Consider the following 18957-nt stretch of genomic DNA (forward strand, 5'->3'; position numbering starts at 1 on the left):
ATCAGCTGTAGAAAGTTTTGGGACATTTTGAATGGAAGAAAAGAGAGTCTTTGATACAAAAATATAAGAAATAATGAAATAAAATTCAGATAGAGGATGTTATCTCTGTTCTTGCCAGTTATGTTCCATAATTGTTTTAATAATAACCATAATTATACTATGTGAAGACTGCAAGAGAACAAGATGAGAATGAGATAGTTAGAGAAAGCATCCAGGAGAGGTATGGGTTTGTTATAAGTCCACAGCCAAAAGAAATAGCAAATTTCAAAAATTTCTTTAGGAAGTAGTTAAGTGATCAGGCATGGCTTAATGAAGTAGCAAACTGCCACATGGTACATCAATCCCATCCAAGAAAAAAGGATATTTTATCTGAACCAGTGTTCAGAAGAATATGTTATATGTATACTGGACATCACAAGACAAGAGTGATTCTTATGTAACAGCTCACAGTGATGATAGGAATAATCTTATATAAATAAGGATATATAAATGAGTAACAAATACAATTTCAAAACAAAAATAAACATATGGAAGCAACTCCACTAAAATTAGAAGAACTAGAATTTATTCAGACTTTATAAGATTTTTTGCTTTTTTCAGCACTGTTAGAGACTTCTCACTGTACCTAACCTATCAGCAGCTCAGTTTTCTCTATTATACCAACTGTGGTCATTTCAAAACTATGGGCAGCTAAGCTCCAGCACCTTGCTCTTTTACTCCCTCTCCTTAAAAGAACACATCAAGAAAATACGATGAAACAAAGGCTCATGAGTTCAGATTAACTAAATTAAACATCACGGGCAAAATAGACTCAGCATTAATGTAATTTATTGGCTGTTACTAACCAACTAGAGCAGTGAGGTCTAAAAGCAAACTAAAAACACTTTTCCCGTGTCCATCCTCTTCCACCTGCTACCCCCAAGCAGCACAGAGAAACAGAGAATGGGGGTTGTGGCCAGCAGCTGCTGTTCCCCTGTGGTCACTGCGCCCTTAACATAGGTCCCTCCCATGGGATGCCACAATTCCTGAACTGATCTTTGTAGGCTTCTACAGGCTGCAGCTCTCCAAACACTGCCCCAGCACAGCTCTATAGCACAGGGCCCATCCTTCAGGCACTGCTCTAGCACTGCTCCCGGAGCCCACCTGCCCTACCAAGGGCTCCTCCCCGCAGCTCTGGTCCGGGTCTGCTCCTGCAGTGGATTTCCATGGGCTGCAGCCTCCTTCAGGCCTCGTCCACTGCTGCACCATGGGCTCCTCCATTGGCTGCATATGGAGATCTGCTGTGCCCATGGACTGCTGGGGTACAGGTTGCTCCACCATGGGCCTCTTCTGGGCACTAGGGGACTTCTGCTCCACACCTGCCCTCTTGCCCTCCTTCTGCATTGACCTTGGTGCCTGCAGGGCTGCTTCTCTCTCATTTTCTCACTCCTCTCTCCCAGCTGCTATTGCACAGCTTTTATTTTCCTTTCTTCAATCTGCTCTCCCAGAGCACACGTAGTGCCACTTATCACTCAGCTCTGCCAGCCCTGAGTCCCCTTTGGAGCAGCTGGAGCCAGTTCTGATCTGGCATGGGGCAGTTCTGGGCTCTGTTCTGTCACTCCTGCAATGCCCCCTTTCCCCCCCTTAATAAAAGCCTCACCAGGTAAACCTAATACACCAACATAGATAAGGAGTCACACGGGCTGAAGGCATGAGCACGTGCAGTAGCCTGAATATTTTGTTGGTTGGTAGTTAAAGGACAACTTTCATACAAGATTAGAAGTTACCTCACTTCTGGCAAAAGTCCTACCTATCACAGTCACATGTCAGGCTTACTCCAGCAATGTGCATTGCTCATACCAGGAAGTTCCTACCTTTCTTGGTCCACGTGAGCTACTGCTTTGTCACAGGCACACCTGCTGCCACTGCAGGGCTCCCCATGGCTGAAGCCATGCTGGGCTGCCAATGTGCCTGTGACAAAAAGGTTATGCTGTGTGAGAAACCATTCTTTAATCATTCACTACACATCAATGTAAAGATCACCAGCATGCCTCAGGAAAAGAAGACTGGCAATTTTTATAGCTGGTGAAAAATTAACATATCCCAAGATCTGCTCTTTTCTCTTGAAACACATTATTCATAAAATCACAGAATAACAGAATGGCTTAGGTTGGAAGGGACCTTAAGTCCATCCAGCAGCAAACTCCTGCCGTGGGCAATGCCCTCACCAGCTCAGGCCGCCCAAGGCCCTATCCAGCCCAGCCTTGAGTGCCTCCAGGGATGGAACACCCATAGCTCTTTAGGCAGCAGTACCAAGTACCAAGTACCAAGCAGTACCTCACCAATTTCTGCATTAAGAAAGTCCCCCTAACATATATCATAATTTTCCCCTTTTAAAAGTAATTCTTCTTTGTCCTATCAGACCACATAAAAAGTCACTTCCCTTTCTGCTTATAATCTCCCTTCAAGTACTGGAAGGCTGCAGCAAAGTCCCTCCAATCAGAGCCCTGCAGAATCTGTCTACATCACAGCAGTAAATACTAGTGTTGGGACTGCCTGCTGTGTAGCTGCACAGATAACAGAAGTGTAAGAATGAGGTGCCTTAACTGCAGACTGCTGCGCTGGTCTGGCTATTGGTGACAGGAGCACAAGGCCTGCAGTCACCAAAGTGATTGTGGCTTTGTCTGAGAATAGCAAAGGATGCTGAGAAAGATTTACAAATGTAAAGGCTGGAAATGTGTTATGAGCAATCTTGAAAATAAAGCACTTCCAGTGCTTTTTGTCTGAGACCAAAAATCTAGAAGGAGGGAAGAGCTTATTTTTGGTAAATGAGAAGGCATGTCTTCAGCCCTCAGCCATCCTCATGGACCATTCTGAAGTAGCATGAGCTACAGCCACAGTGATCAGCACTGTGGCCTAAAGACATTCTGCTCCTCGGCACTGCTATTCTCCTGGTGTGTACATGGCCAATAAAGGGGCAGGACTTTTGAGGTCATATGAGAATGAATGAGAGGTCATAACACCCGCCACATCTTCTTTTGTTCGAAAATGGCCATACTAAATACATTTTGTCTGTCTCTAAAAAGACATATGAGGGTTTTGGCAGATGCTTCTTCAGAGGAAGTTGTGGTAAGGAAAGAAGGCAGCAGCAAACAAAAGTGTTGCTCTCTGAATTCTTACTTCTTTTATTCTTTTCTCTACATTTAAGAAGCTGAGACTTGTCCTGTTTGCTTTCCCCTGCTTTTTGTGAGGAAATGAGCAGGGAGAAAAGAAGGGCAGGGACAAACAGCTGTAACCCCTATGTGAGCAGTTGCTCACTGAGGAAAGCTTGAGAGTATTTGAGGCTATGGGGGGAAAAAAAAGGACTGATTGATGTCTCCATTCATATGCTCTTTCAGACTGACCACCTGCAAAGTTCCTTTTAGTTTTTTTCTTCCTAAAACCTTGTTGCTTCTTTTCACTGATTCCTCCAAGTTTTACCATCTTTTCCACCTTCCTCCCAGTGTTACTGTTGTAACACTGTTTTACATTTTTTGAGAGGCAGTGAAATTATGATCATTTGAGAAGTCTGAATTTGAGTTTAAGGAGGCTTATATCGCTGTGATGCAAAATAGCTTCACTAAGGCTGATGAGATTACAGTAGTACAAATGTTACAGTGAAAATGAAGTTAGGCCCGTGCTCTCTTCTAAGCCCTCCTTTCCACAGATGATCTGTTGATGTCAATGTAAGGACTGCTCCTTGGAATTTATCAGCTGATTTTAAAGGTTTCCAAGCCTAACTTTTCTCAATAAATGAATCTCTGGAAATGAAACTATTAGGTTTCCATTCCTGTCACATAATACTCTTTCTTCATTGACTGTAGAGAAAGCTTAAAATCCTGGCCTAACCAGATTTCTGAAGTGGATCCACCATTACATGATGAGAATGAAGTCAAGCCCATAATCCCTTCCACAGATTTGCCAAACTCTATTCTCGAAGAGCCATGCTTTTTTTACCCTGTTGGAAGTCTACTCCATTTTTTTTCATTTGCGGGTGGCTATTATTACTTTTACCTTCCTGCCTCATTTTATATTTATGTTCTGTTTCTATTTGCTCCAGCATTGTTCTACAGCCTAAGCAGCTTTTGGGCTGGTCTAACACAAGCTTTTGCATTGATAGGTATACACCATCTTCATAAGGGCATGTAAATGCCTGTACCCTTTTCCACATGAACTTTTACATTGCCAGATTAAGCCAGCCATGTTATGTTAGTCACTATGTAATAGGTAGACTTCAGATCCTTTACCTCATCTTGGTAACTTTACTCTTTACCTATTCTAATTTGAAAGAATCTTGTACATGGGTGACCTGCGTGTTGTGCCTATGAGATTTTATTACTACCTTAAATATTCCCCTTAATCCAGAGCTGCTAGGATCACAGTTGTCTTTTCTTGGCAGTATTCCACCAGAGCCTAAGTATGCTTGTACAGACTTGCCTGACTGGCTTGAGTGTAGCTAGTAGTATAACAGGCACATCGCTGTTTATTAAAAGCTGAAAAAAATACTTCAAAATGCTGGAGAAATATTTAAGAACTGTCTCACACTGTAGTGTCTGCTTCTACAGTTGCCAAGGTTGCATTACATCAGCTACATATAAACTAGATAGTGCAGATATAAATGTCTAAAGTTATCCTTATTACAGATTTCAGTGATAGTTATTAACTCACATCCCTCATCTCATCTTTGACTAAACCATTGGTGATTTAGTTTGTGTTCTGTCTTATTCCCTTCACCCAAATTCTAAGGGTATATAGCTTGTTTTGGTTAGGAGAAAATGTATACATGCAGACCCTTAATATTATTACAGTCCTCTTAGAAAAATTAAGAGAGTGATGATGTGAACCAGTACTTCCTTGATTCACTTTCATTTTGAAAATCTCTTCCCTCTGCAGGATCTTAACTCTCTCACCCTTTCCTCCTGATCTGATTGCCCTCTATCTAGCAGCAGCAAGTGGATGCAGACATAAAGAAAAAAAAAAACAAAAAACAAACCAAACCAAAACAAAACAAAAACCATAGCCTGATACATCTTTTCTGTCTTGTGAAACACCTATTAGGTTCTATTGTCTATTCCTTTTCTCATTTCTGAAGAGACAGCCTCCTCTGAAACACACATTCCCTATTTACTCTTTCTACATAGAAAAGTCACAGGAAGTTTGATTACAGCTAGCTGAACACACTAATATTTTAGGGCATAGTTTTATGATACCATCGACTGAAACTTTATTGCCAGCTATGCATTCCATTCCCATATTGCTAGCATTTGTTTGACCTCAGAGTAAGCGTTCAGAAATTTATAATAGGAGGTGAGAAAAGGAATTATGGTCTACCATTTTAGCTTTCTAAACTGTCCTAACCTGGCCTGAAATGAATAACACATCATACATGATGGATGGAAAGGGGCAAGCAAGTGGCTGCAGAGAGTGAAACTTCCTCTCTGCAGCAGTTAGTTTAATCCAACTGCAATGAAAAAAGCACACCTGAAGTTCTATAATCTCTGTGTGAATGGATTGCAAGGTATATGTTCCTTACTCAAAGATGCCTGCCTCTGTTGCCAAGAAACTGTTCATAAGATTACTGATTGCTTGAAATATTCTGCAGAATGTCCATTTAGTCATAAGATATGACCAATGCTGACCTTGACTAGAAAGACTTGACTATAATAACAACTAAACACCCACATCAGAGAAATCTTGTTTCATTATGAAAAAGAATGTTCTTGCTCAATCTTCTTGCTTTTCACTACCAATGCATGCATTTTATTTTCTATTCATTGACTTGAATATAGAGATGATAAAAATATGGATCACTGAAAGCATTAATAAAAATACGTAAAAATGCCTTCAGCTAAGAAGAGGTTGATTACTAGCAAATAATGAAATATGTTAGTAAAATTTGAAACATCATTACGTAATCTGAAATTACTTTCAAAACAGAGGAAAAAGCTTAAAATCAAAAAAAGATTTTTTTCTTCTATTAGTCAGCTTTTTGCTGTGTAATCAACACCTTTCATTCTGTTGTAAAAAGATAAAGAAAGATAAAGGGTTTTTTTGTTTTGTTTTGTTTTTTTTATTCTAGACCATAAAATGGACTTCTCTTGCACAGTGGGCATTATAGATATGATTTATGTTAAAGTGTTGTTTTAAAAAATTCAGGCAATAAGCATTTCAAAGGAGCCACAACAACTTGTAACATACACAGCCAATGCTTTAAAATATTCTTTTTCGGCTGATGCATTCCTCTGCTCCAGAGTACACCTCTCACCTTTAAAGCTGTCACACTCCAAACATAGCTTGTACTGAAGAGAATCACTGTTTTGCCTCAAGCAAGGAACATAAGTGTTGCAAAACTGACTCCTCCTCTAATGGGGAGAGCATGTACAAGTACACAGAGTTGTATTTCTGCTAGAACTGCCAGACTGAATATTTTGCAGTCAGAGCTGTAAACCTTACAGGCTATTTCTTTGTTTAGCTTTCTACTTTTGATTCTTTTTCTCCCCTCTTTCTTTTTGGACTTTTTTTTAAATATATATATGAAACTGTTTCAAAAGCTGGATTTTCATCTCCTTTTTCAGGAAGTATTCATGAATTGACATGGGTCAACATACTTCTCATTACCAGGCAAAAGTAAGTACTGCAGTTAAACCTGTTCCTACTGTGTGTTTACCTGACTATGTGTCGTTGTATAAAGGACAGAGTAGACTTCAGTTCTATTAGCAAAATTTAAAACCTTTAAGAGACTAAGTTAAAATTAATGTTTTGCTAAATATTGTATACCTCACATTCTGTAAACATACCATTTTGATTTGACAATCAGTGCTCTCTCTTTTAAAATATGAAAAGGAGCCAGAAACAGAGATCTCTCTCCTGTGCACATTTTTTTTAAACTGTGTTTATTTTTGGAGAACATTTTTAATGCAGTTAGTAGTACTGATCTCATGTTGCTACCCTTTTATATTATGTATGTTCACTAAATACACCTTATTTGTATCATTCATTAATGAGCATATGGCTAGTTGAGAAAATAAGCCTCCTGGAGCACTCATAACTGCCGTTATATCTTCCACTATCTACTGCTCCCTAGCTATTAATTTATTCTTTCTGTATTATCCACTTCGGTGCTCATGTATATGCTCATTAGTTACAGATCCTATTCTGTATTATTTAGATTTTTTTCCTATAGGCATAGACTGGAAGTTGAAGATTGGAGAGAAACATATCAGAGAAAAGGGAAAGAAAATAGAAGCTGCTAAATGAGCTGGTGATAAGTAAAGAAAATGGTGGGGGGTTGATTCTAAGCATCTTTTTAGCCATTTTCCCCTGCGTCCTGTTGAAACACTGTGTCGTCATCATCAGTAATATTTTCACTATTCCAACAGACACCTGAGAATTCATTAATGGTCTGAGAAGGGGAGGGGAAATGGAGAATACACAGTTTCCTTTGCTATTAGTTCCCTCTAGAGAGCGCAGCAGCCTGTGAGACAGCATATGGATTATGTTTCCATATTAGCAGCATAAGCTTTCCCTCTGCAGAAATGTTATGCTGCAACTATCCGTCTTTTCTTTTTCTGAGAGATAGTTTGCTATTATTTTAAGCTGAACTACTCTGTTCTCCAAGGCAGGTGGGTAGGTAGCATATACAGCAAACAGGTTTAAGCAAGAAATAACACTTGGCTGTGTAATGAATGTAGCCATTTACTATATGCACTTTTAGTAGCACCAAGAATTGCAGAAAGTCTGTGACATGAGTACATATTAGTCTTCTGTGAAAATGTACAGCCTATTGAAAGAGTCTGGCACGAAGATTAATATCTGCTTTCATTTGACATGGACCTTGCAGATCTTTAGGAAAACAAAACGTAGACAAATGCAGATACTATAAAGGCAATGAGAACAAAACTGACTAAGTTTCCTTGTGGAGGTTGTTACATTTTGACAGGACAGCATTATCCAATGGATTCATCTTAGAAGGGTAGTTCAGGTGTCTGTGTTTTCATCTTTAAATCTAAGACAGGTTTTTTGTTTTTAAACTGTTTCCATTGAATTGTCTTTTTTTTTTTTTTTTCCTTGTTGCCCAGCTAAAGATTCCTTCTAAATGTGTTTGATTTTCACAGCTCCAAATAAATTAGCACCTGTGGCAAATGCAGCTCCCTTAACTGAAATGGTGCCCTTAGAAATGGTGATGGCTTTTGAAACCTCTGGCTGTTACTTAGAGCCTGTGCAAGTTTCACTTTTACACATTTCTTACTGCAGTGAAATAAATGGATTTCAACCACTTCAGCTGCATCAAGATTTCAGTCTGAACTTTTAGTTCTTCAGGCATGTATTCCTTGTCAGAATTAGACACAGCTTAATTAGAGACTCACAAAATAACAGAAACACTTTGTTACTACTACCTCTTGGATTTGTGCTGTTTGAAGCTACCATTCTGGCACCTTTAGACACTTATATTTACAGATCTTAGTAGTGTTTTATTTATGTTTGTGTACCTGCATGTACGTACATATGTTTCAATATACTTATCTTTCAGGCGGGATTTTGTTTGAGTTTTGGACCAAACTCTTGCTATTCAATTCCGTTCTTACAAAGATCTACTCCATCTTGAAAATCCTAATCTCCTGTGGCCTCAACTTCAATGCCATTTTTGGTTCTTATTTATTCCTTTTGTGCAGTTGCCCTTCACAAAGATTGCATGACTTCAGAAGGTAAAATCAAAGGGCAACTCAGCTAGTACCAGAACTTGGTTGGACTAATTAATTAGGCTATTCTAATGCTCTAAATACTTGATTTACAAAGACTTTCTTGTTGCCCCTTTCCTGACTACACTTTCTAGGCGGATGCCTTAATTCCCCGGTTAGGTGTCCATTCCTGCTTAGCCCTGATTGCTGTCTCATTTTCCCCTATCCTGACTGATCTTAATTCTTTCAAAGAACTGGCTCATGTTATTACAGCAACTTTTATTGACTGGCCAACAGTAGCTTGCTGTCCTTCTCCACACCAAGTTATAACTGTGGAACAATTTAATAAACCATTATGAAATCATGGACTTCAATTTTTCCATGAGGAAGGTATCTCACTTTCTTGGCCTTCCTCCTTCCTATCTTTTTGCTTTTTTATTGCCCCACCCCATTGGAGAGGTAAAGACCTACCTCTAATAGAATAGTATCTCACAGTTCTGGTAGATACTGGTTGCTAATGGTTCAATTTAACTTGGCCTTTAATCCCTGTAAAAATTTACTTGCTAAGAAACTTTCATATCTAGTGGGCTTTTTTTTTTTTTTTTTACAATCACTTTTTAGCTCTACAGTTTTCCTTTATGTAACTTCTATCAGAGCTACAGCTTATTCTGTTGGTAAGAATAGTTTTGCAGACAGTGTAATTGGACTTTGATGTAACTGAATTTTCAATTCATTGGCAGTTCTGAAAATTATCTTTAAAAGCCAAGTAATTGAAATTAACAGGTTTTCTTAATTGCATTTTGGCAAATTGAAAAGACAAACTTCATGCTGAAATAAGCGTTCAGCTAATGCTGCAAAATCTGAAAGAAAACCATTTCATTTTAGAGATTTCCTCCAGAAATAAGCAAATTATGAATGTGTCATATGTATGCAAAATATAACTTTTCTTTATAAAAATCTGTGATCAAATATTTGAATATTTCAGAAGACTGGTTCTGTTTTCTTTCTCTTTTGTAACAGTTTCATAAAACTTGCATGCATGTTTCAGCTGACTTTAGTCTCTGTGGCTGGATAAAAACTTCAGCCAAAACTTTGCTCAATGTAAATTAGATTTCTCCTCTTCCTTTTCTAAAACCATCCATCATTTTTGGCATGGTCTTTGCTAGTACAAACATTCTTCTGAGAATCTTGTGACTACTTTTCAAATTGTTTCCTTTCTGTTATGAGTGATTAGGAAGGAATATCTCCAAATCACGGAATTTTAGACACTTGCAGCTGTTCTATTCTCCATCAAAATGTTCAGATTGAACCTGGACTTACCATAGGAACCAGTATTAGGAAGAAATTCATTGTGAGACATTGAGACAGGTTGCCCAGCAAGGATGTGGATGCCCCCTCCCTGAAACACTTAAGGCCAGGCTGTATGGGGCTATAAGCAACCTGGTCTAGAAGGAGGTGTCACTGCCTATAGCAGGGGGTTGGAACTAGATGATCTTAAAGGTCCCTTTTAACAAAAACCATTCTATGATTCTATGATTCCCTTACCTGCTGTATGTATCTGCCAAGTGCAGTTGTGTCTCTTCCTGGTGACCTTTCCTATACTGTAAATACTCCTTTACCTTGCAACAGCATATGACCATCCAAGCAGAGGTGCCTGTTTAGACTCACAGAATCATAGAGGCTGGAACTGACCACTGGAGATCATTGAGTTCAATCCACTACTTCTCAGGTGGGCAAACATAATGGACCAGAAAGGAGCTAGAAGATTATTTTACATTTTGATGAGACCACTAGAATTTTAATCTGTCTTTTGAAGACCCAGGGAGATTCTTCTTTATTTTGTTTTCTCTTCTTGCCTCTATCTTATTGCATTAAAATGTGAAAGAATGAAAGTGTAGAATAAATGCTAAAAAATACGGTTTTCTGAAAGATGTCTACAGTTTATGTTTGCATTTAAGGAAATCATGTCAGTCTTGCATATATGTTAGACTACTATCATGATCCCCTTAGCTTCACAGTTAATGATGTCTTTGTCTTAAGGAATTTTCCAATCTCCTGATCTTCAGCCCCCTGAGAACCTGAAGTAACCTCTTGTATAGCACAGGAAATCTCAACACATTCATTGTTCCCCTGGGGTAAAGTCATTTCATATTAATAGTACTTATAATTCCTTACATTTCCACTTTTAGTGTACATATGATATGTAACAGTGTCTCTGAGCAAGTATGTACCAGTTCATAAAAACACTCATAAACTCTGCACTGGTAATTTCAGAAAACTTTCAGGCCTCTAGCTGAAGCAAGAACAAATAGGAATAATCATAATATAAAAACAGAATTTGTATTATTTAGGAGAGAATGATCTTTTTGATGAATTCCATGTGCTGGACACCCTCATATGGTGTCAGACTTCTTCCTTGAAGGAAACAAGAGATGGTCTTTGGAAAAGCAAGTATGACATGTATCCAGATCTTGTACATCTGCTCCCAGCTTGATCCCAAAAAAATGGATCACTGCTGTTGCTCCTTCTTGACCCCACAACACTAGCTGGAAAATGCCAATCCAAAATGAGTAGGCTTCTTCTTTAAAATACAAGTTGTATTTAATGATATGATGTAAAGAGAAAATAAAGAACAGTTCAGTTATAGTAGGACAGTGTCATGTGCTATGGTAATATGGAAGGTAGGTAAGTGATTGTGTGAATATAGAATAAAAATGAAAAATATTTAAAAATAGATAAAAGTTGCATACAGTAAGTGAAGAATAAAGATTTTTTTTGAAAATATTAATAGGGAAATTACTTATTAAGATGGAAGTTTTAACTGCAGATAAACCTTGTTAAAACTGCCAAACTGCAAACTTAATCTTTTTTTTGACAAGTTTACACACATAGCTGACCAAGAGAAGCCAGTTGTGATCTTCTTGGATTTCGGCAATTTCCATTGGATTTCCACACTGTTTCTAACAGTAACCTTCTGGACAAAGTGTTCAGCAGACAGCCAGACAAAAACATAATGTGACGGGTGAGCACTTGGTGGATGGTTCAGGCTCAAAGAATTATGGTAAATGAGGTTACGTCAAGGTAATCACAGAATCACAGAATTGCCAGGGTTGGAAGGGACCTCAAGGATCATGAATCTTCAACCCCCCTGCCACATGCAGGGCCACCAACCTTCCCGCCTAATGCTAGACCAGGCTGCCCAGGGCCACATCCAATCTGGCCTTGAACACCTCCAGGGACAGGGCATCCACAACCTCTCTGGGCAGCCTGTTCCAGCACCTCACCACTCTCTCTGTAAAGAATTTCCCCCTGACGTCCAACCTAAATCTCCCTTCCCTCAACTTAAAACCATTTCCTCTCATCCTGCCATTATCTACCCTTTCAAAGAGTTGATTCCCCTCCTGTTTGTAGGCTCCCTTTAGGTACTGAAAGGCTGCAATGAGGTCACCCCGCAGCCTTCTTTTCTCCAGGCTGAACAAGCCCAGCTCCCTCAGCCTGTCTTTGCAGGGGAGGTGCTCCAGTCCCCTGATCATCTTTGTGGCCCTCCTCTGGACCCTCTCCAACAGCTCCCTGTCTTTCTTGTACTGGGGGCTCCACACTTGGACGCAGTACTCCAGATGGGGCCTCACAAGAGCAGAGTAGAGGGGAACAATCACCTCCCTGTCCCTGCTGGCCACCCCTCTTTTGATGGAGCCCAGGATACCATTTGCCTTCCAAGCTGCAAGGGCACACTGCTAGCTCATATTAAGTTTTTCATCTAATGGCCAGTTTCTAGTGGAGTTTAGCAAGGGCTGCGCTTTGGGGCCAGTTCTCTCCAGTGTTTTCATCAGTGCCTTATATACTGGATTCAAATGCAAATTGACCAATTTTGCAGATGACACTAAATTGAGAGGAGATGCTGACTCCCTGGAAGGAAGGCCTTGCAAAGAGATCCTCAGACATTGAATTATGGCCCATCACCAATCACATGAAGCTGAACGAGCAAATTCCAGATTCCACAGCTGAGACAGGGCAGCCCTGGGCATTTGTACAAACTAGGGGATAAAATGCTGGAGAGTACTCCCACTGCAAAGGGATCTGGAGGTTTTGGCTGATGGTAAATTGAACATGAGCCAGCTGTGTGTTCTGCAGACAAAACGGACAACCACACCCTGCGTGCCACAGGTGCAGCACTGCCTCAGGGTGAGGGGAGGGTTATCTCCTGTGCACTGTGCAGCCTCTCCTCCAGCACTGGGCACTGTTCTGAGCACCATAATAATATATCGGTCATATAATACTGCTAGAGAGCATGCAGAGAAGGGCTGCAAAGTGGAGGTTCTGTAGGGCAAAACATTTGAGGAGTGACTGAGGGCCCTGGGTGTGCTGGGCCCAGAGCAGAAGAGCTGAGGGGAGCCTGATGGCGGCTGCAGCTCCTCACAGGGAGCGGAGGGCAGCGCTGAGCTCTGCTGTGTGTGACAGCGACAGGGTCCGAGGGAACGGCATGGAGCTGTGCCAGGGGAGGGCCGGGGGTTGGGGAAAGGCTCTGCACCAGAGTGGTGAGCATGGAACAGCCTGCCCAGGGCAGTGGGCACAGCACTGAGCTGCCAGAGCTCACAGAGAGTTTGGACAACACTCTCAGACATTGGGTTTGGACTATGAGTGATGCTGTGTGGAGCTGGGAGTTGGGGTCAGTAATCCTTGTGGATCTCTTCTAACTATGGATATTCTGGATTCTTTGATTCTATAATTCTTCCTTTCAAGATATTTATTCCAGTCCCTTCCCCTGCCTCCCCCCCACCACCCAGGCTAAGCCCAACCCAGTATTGTACCATTATACTTGATCATCATGTATCTGCTTAGCCTAAGTAATGTTAAATTAACCCAAACTGCTTGTAATAATTACTAAAATATGTTAAAATACTGCTTATAAGTAAATCCCCTCTGTAATGCTTACTATTATATATTTAGTGTATAGATTATTTCAAATATAGATGTATTATTTCTTGTTTGAGTAGTAGCAGCATGGCACTATATTGTGGTTGAGAAAGATGGAGGAGACGGTAAGGAATGGCAGCTGTGTAAAGGAATGTAGTTACTATCAATTAAAAAACAACTCTCATCCAAGGTGACAAGAAAGGAAGGAAGAAAAGGAAGAAGGGAGAAGGAAGAATGGAGGGGAAGGAAGGAAAACAGTTGTTTGTAATGTAACTGACCCTAGAAATTAACAGTTGGATAAAAGCCTCTCCAGTCCATGAGGTTAGCAGTTAGAGCCAGAGTAGGAGGAAGAAGAAGGATGGGAAACTGATTTTTACACTGTGTTCCCCAACAATGCCTGCACCAGGATTTTTCCACAAAGCAGCAATTTGAACATGATAAAACAGGTATCAAAGGACCTGGGAACTGTCAGGCAAGTAGGAATTGGGACTTGCAGAAATACAGTGCCCTGAAATAATATTCATAGAGTTGGAAGTAACACTATTGGAGTGAGTCCATTATTCATCCACATCCATATTGCTGGAATGTATAAATATTTCCTAGCTCCAGTATCAGACCTCTAACCATTAACTGCTCATAGGCCTGGTTGATAATCCTGCAATTAAGAAGACAAGGGATTAATCAGATGAGAATTCTTACAGCTTGGGAGTTGGCACATTCTTTTGGAAGCTTCTCCTGGGGTTGCCAGTGACAAATTTTCTTTTAAGCTGACATCAGTGGAAGGTTTATGTCAATCTACTTCTACGCAAAATATGTTGAGCACCAGGTGGTTATTGATTTATCAGTCCCATTATCAGTCTGTGTTCTGGCAAATGACAATAGCAGTTAAATCATTACAACAAAAAAGTACAAACTGCATTATCTGCAAGTGAACCAACTTCATATTAATACATGCAGCACTAAAATAAAAAGAAATGAAAACAAGCATATCTGTATTTCCCATTGTGAAGTTGCATCTGTCACTCTAGAAGATTCTGACATTTTAAGAAAACTAAACAGCGAAGGAATAAATGCCCCATGCTTGTACGTCAATTATTACAAAGCCCAAGTTGGCAATGGTATCCCTCTTTCTCAGGGCATTACCTTGGAGAAGAAGCCTCTTTTCAAAGCTATATCATTTTTTCTAAAGGAGTTTGGAAATTATTAAGTCACATGTTAAGAGTGCTGCTGAAAACTGCCAAAGATGTGATCAGATGTGTCTTCCGGGATGTTGTGGCCAAGTTGCAAACACTGGCAAAGCAAGAGGTCTCAGGCCTTATTTATATTAAGAGACAGCTTTTAAAAAGAGGCATGTCACAGCTCTGAAGCAGAGGCCTTCCTCAAACCCTTAAAAGGGAAAGGATGAGTAGAGCTACGCTGCATTCCATCTGCAGCAGAAAGAAGTAAAAGAATAATAAATTCTACTGAGCAGTGGAATAAAAACAAGAAATCGAGAGAGGGATGGCCCATTCTGCCATTAGAGGAGAAGTCATAATATAAACAGGGCTGATTTTTGTTCATGGCTGCTCAGAAGAATTTACCAAATCCAAACTAGATTTGTTTTGCCACGGTACAAATAATCATCAAGAAGAGCTTGTCCATTGAGATGCCATTAGTTGCAGATATAGCAGAGATTGCTTGCAGGAATTTTTTTCACAGCTGGGAATGGGGAAGGTTATGTAGCTCTGAACAACAGAGCTCTGCAGCAAAACTGAGGAAGACAAGAGGTGAATTACCCATTGCCATCTATTTTCAGCCAGGTGGATGTTACATTAGGAGATATACCCATTCTGATTTTGTATGGCACAGTCTGATATGTTAGGTGTAGATGACCTGGAATTGGCCATCAGGACTTCATTTTTTATCCTCACAAGAGGTATGGTTATTGCTGCATCAGGTTCAGAAGAGCCATTCACACTAGAGAGGTCTTTTGGTAAGTGTAACTACCCATCTTCGTCATACTGATTTATTTGCTTTTCTGCCAGAAATCTTAGCTCAGCTGCAATTTATCTGATGTATGTTATCTTTGGGGGGAAAAAAAAAAAAACCCTTCACAAATTTTTCTTGCTTGCTGTGTCCTACCTGGGTTACAGTTGTCCTCTGACAACTTTTCTCTTGGCTTCAAGGAGGAAGTACACACTCGCCTGGTGGCCAGGGGAGGCAGCACTGCCTCAGCCCAGATGGGCTCTCTGTTAGGCAAATATTCAGTAGAAATGGTCTTCTGGCCAGGATCGGGCCATCTTGCTATCTGATTTATTGAACTAAATGCATTTCTTTTTTCAGAATCTAAAAGACCATAGGCAAATGGAAGAAGAAATCCTTTCTTTAGTCAATAGAATAGGCAGTCAGTTTGTACTTAGTGCCTATATGCTTCTTTCATGTGCAGAGTTTTAACTCTTGGATCTGCTTAGTCATAGGAAGGGGAAAACAATATAACAAAAATAAATTTAACAGATGTAATTTAGGAGCAGGAAAGCGAAGAATAACTTGCTAAAATTATTGTGCACATTTCTCTTAATGAATCATTCATTCCTAGACAATGAAAACTGAGAGACCTGTACTATCTGTATGTTGATAACTTGATTAGAAACTGATGGAAGAAACTGAAATTAATATAAGAAAGCCTAGAGTTAAGTAACAGCAACATAGATTCTTGAATAAAAGTAACAGTATTTTCAGAGTAGTTCAGTTTCTTTCTAAAGAAGGATGAGTCTTGAGGCAGTGATATTATACTTGAGGACTATTGTAAGGCTTTTCATGAAATTTTCATAAATTAATTAGAAAAACATAGTCAAATGGAATACTTTCCTGAATGCACTGATCTTAGGAATTCTGTAGAGAATTGGTTATCAGCAGGTCATTTTTCAAATGAAAACAGTTTGAAACAAGCTGCATTCTGTTCTTTGGTATAGGGAATAATTAGTATTTTTTTAGTGACTTGGATAATGTCATGCCAAAGGTATAATTACATTACTAAAACAACAGAGAGATGAGAGGGCCTGCATTTACTGGTGAACATGAAGAGAAAACAATGACTTTTATAATTTGCTGAGTTGTTTCTGAAGAACAAGTGACGAGGAAGATGCTGCTCTTCAAAATGGATTTTCAGTCATACAAATACAGGAACACATTAGTCAGGAAGATATTCTGTATAAATAGGAGTTATGATGGTACACAAAAGTAGTGGAAATCAGTAATGTCATCCTGCTGTGCAAAAAGTAAATACCATGCCAGGATTTGTAAACAGCAGTCTGGTTGGTAGTGTACAACTATCAAGTGTTATTTTCAACATTTTTAACTAAAACATTTTGACATTCTGAGGCACCATCCTTCAGAGAAATCTGGAGGAGAGTAAAAAGAATAAAGTCAGGCGGAGGTTGGTCACAAGTGGTGTCCTGCAGGGGCCGGTCTTTGGACCGGTGCTTTTCAATATCTTCCTAAATGACATAGACAATGGCATTGAGTGCATCCTCAGCAAGTTTGCAGATGACACTAAGCTGAGTGGTGTGGTCGATACACTGGAGGGAGGAAGCCATCCTTCCTCCAGGGATCTGGAGAGGCTGGAGAAGTGGCCCATGAGACTTAATGAGGTTCAACAAGACCATGTGCAGGGTGCTGCTCTTGGGATGCAGCATCCCAGGTATTTATACAAACTGGGGGAAGATCTGCTTGATAGCAGCCCTGCAGAGAAGTACTTGGGGGTCCTGGTGGATGAGAAGCTGGACATGAGACAACAGTGTGCACTTGCAGCCCGGAAGGCCAACTGAGTGCTGGGCTGCGTTAACAGAGGAGTGGCCAGCAAGGAGAGGGAGAGGGAGGTGATTGTCCCCCTCTACTCAGCTCTTGTGAGGCCACATCTGGAGTACTGCGTCCAGGCCTGGGGCCCCCAGTACAGGAAGGACGTGGAGCTCTTGGAACAGGTCCAGAGAAGGGCTACAAAGATGATCAGAGGACTGGAGAACCTCTCCTATGAAGAAAGATGGAGGGAAGTGGGCTTGTTCAGCTTGGAGAAGAGAAGACTCCAGGGAAACTTCTTTGTGGCCTTCCAGTATTTGAACGGAGCGTATAAACAGGAGGGGCAATGACTGTTAACGAGGGTGGATAATGATAGGGCAAGGGGGAATGGTTTTAAGCTGAGACAGGGGAGGTTTAGGTTAGATATTAGGAAGAAGTTTTTCACACAGAGCGTGGTGATGCAATGGAACAGGTTGCCCAAGGAGGCTGTGGATGCCCCATCCCTGGAAGCATTCAAGGCCAGGCTGGATGTAGCTCTGGACAGCCTGGTCTGGTGGTTGTTGACCCTGCACATAGCAGGGGGGTTGAAACTAAATGATCTTTGAGGTCCTTTTCAATCTAGCCCATTCTGTGATTCTATGAAAGTCTGGAAAATGTGGCATATGAGAAAATGAGACTGGTAAATCTAAATAAGAGAAGACAAAAATTATACATTTGATTTGCTCAAAGTAGCGTTTCTTAGCTTTGCAGTGAGTCAATAGCCTGTTGTTGTTAGGCTGCTAAAGAAATAATTGGATTAAGTTGCTGCAAGGAAGATATGGATCAGATATTAAGAACATTATAACAATGAAGATAACAAAGCAGTAGCATATATTGCCTAAGGAGATTGTGAAATTCCTGTAACTGGGAATTTTAAAGAAAAAAATTAAGCAAATCTCAGGAATGAAATTGGCATTTTAAATCTGTCTTTAGGATTAGAGGAGATCTGTTCTGGGATCCCTCCTTGGGACACCTAGATGATCTAAATGACCTGTGAGCTCTTCTAGTCTATGATTTATTGAGAGAGTTTCATGCATGAAATTACTGGATGCTATGTTCTTTGAAACAGGAACAGTATCTTCTGCATTTGTACAGCACACAACAAAGCAATCCAGACTAAAGACTGCAATCATTATAGAAACTATATAGTAGTCATGGTATCTGATTATCATGCTATGTTTTTTACTGCTGGAACATAAGAGTAAAACTCTGTGCTGTCAATGGGAGCCAAATTTGAGAATCACCTGGCATCATGCAAATAATATCTGCAAATATGAATCTGATTGGAAGCTGGGACAGTGAGTGGCAAAGGTAAACATCATGTTGTAATATGATTTGTAATACAAGAATCAGCCATGATACACATTTTAATATGTTTTTGTCAATAGTGTCACAAAACCAACTTAAGTATTTTATGGATTAAATGTTCAGGTGACATACTAGTCTTTTTAGAATATCACTTTGTAACTTCCTTACATTTACTATTCAGTCACCGTTTCTTCCAAATCTAGATTGTCATTTGTCCCATTTATAG

The 18957-nt window shown here is 40.1% G+C and overlaps 1 protein-coding gene across 24 annotated transcripts in view; it reads left to right on the forward strand.

Annotated features, from left to right (window-relative positions):
• The window catches only part of PRLR (prolactin receptor), a 175010-nt gene that overhangs the window by 74451 nt on the left and 81602 nt on the right, over nt 1–18957 (forward strand). For 22 of the 24 annotated variants that reach the window (XM_090132314.1, XM_090132306.1, XM_090132308.1 and 19 more), the window contains one exon: nt 6594–6645. The gene's annotated coding sequence lies outside the window, so the exon portion shown is untranslated. Of the gene's footprint in view, nt 1–6282; nt 6646–12067; nt 18735–18957 lie in introns of those variants that run through there. The other 2 variants (XM_090132324.1, XM_090132323.1) reach the window with 2 other exon arrangements.

Source organism: Phasianus colchicus, chromosome Z (genome assembly GCF_987193195.1).
Source record: "Phasianus colchicus chromosome Z, bPhaCol1.hap1.1, whole genome shotgun sequence".
Classification (NCBI taxonomy): Eukaryota; Metazoa; Chordata; class Aves; order Galliformes; family Phasianidae; genus Phasianus; species Phasianus colchicus.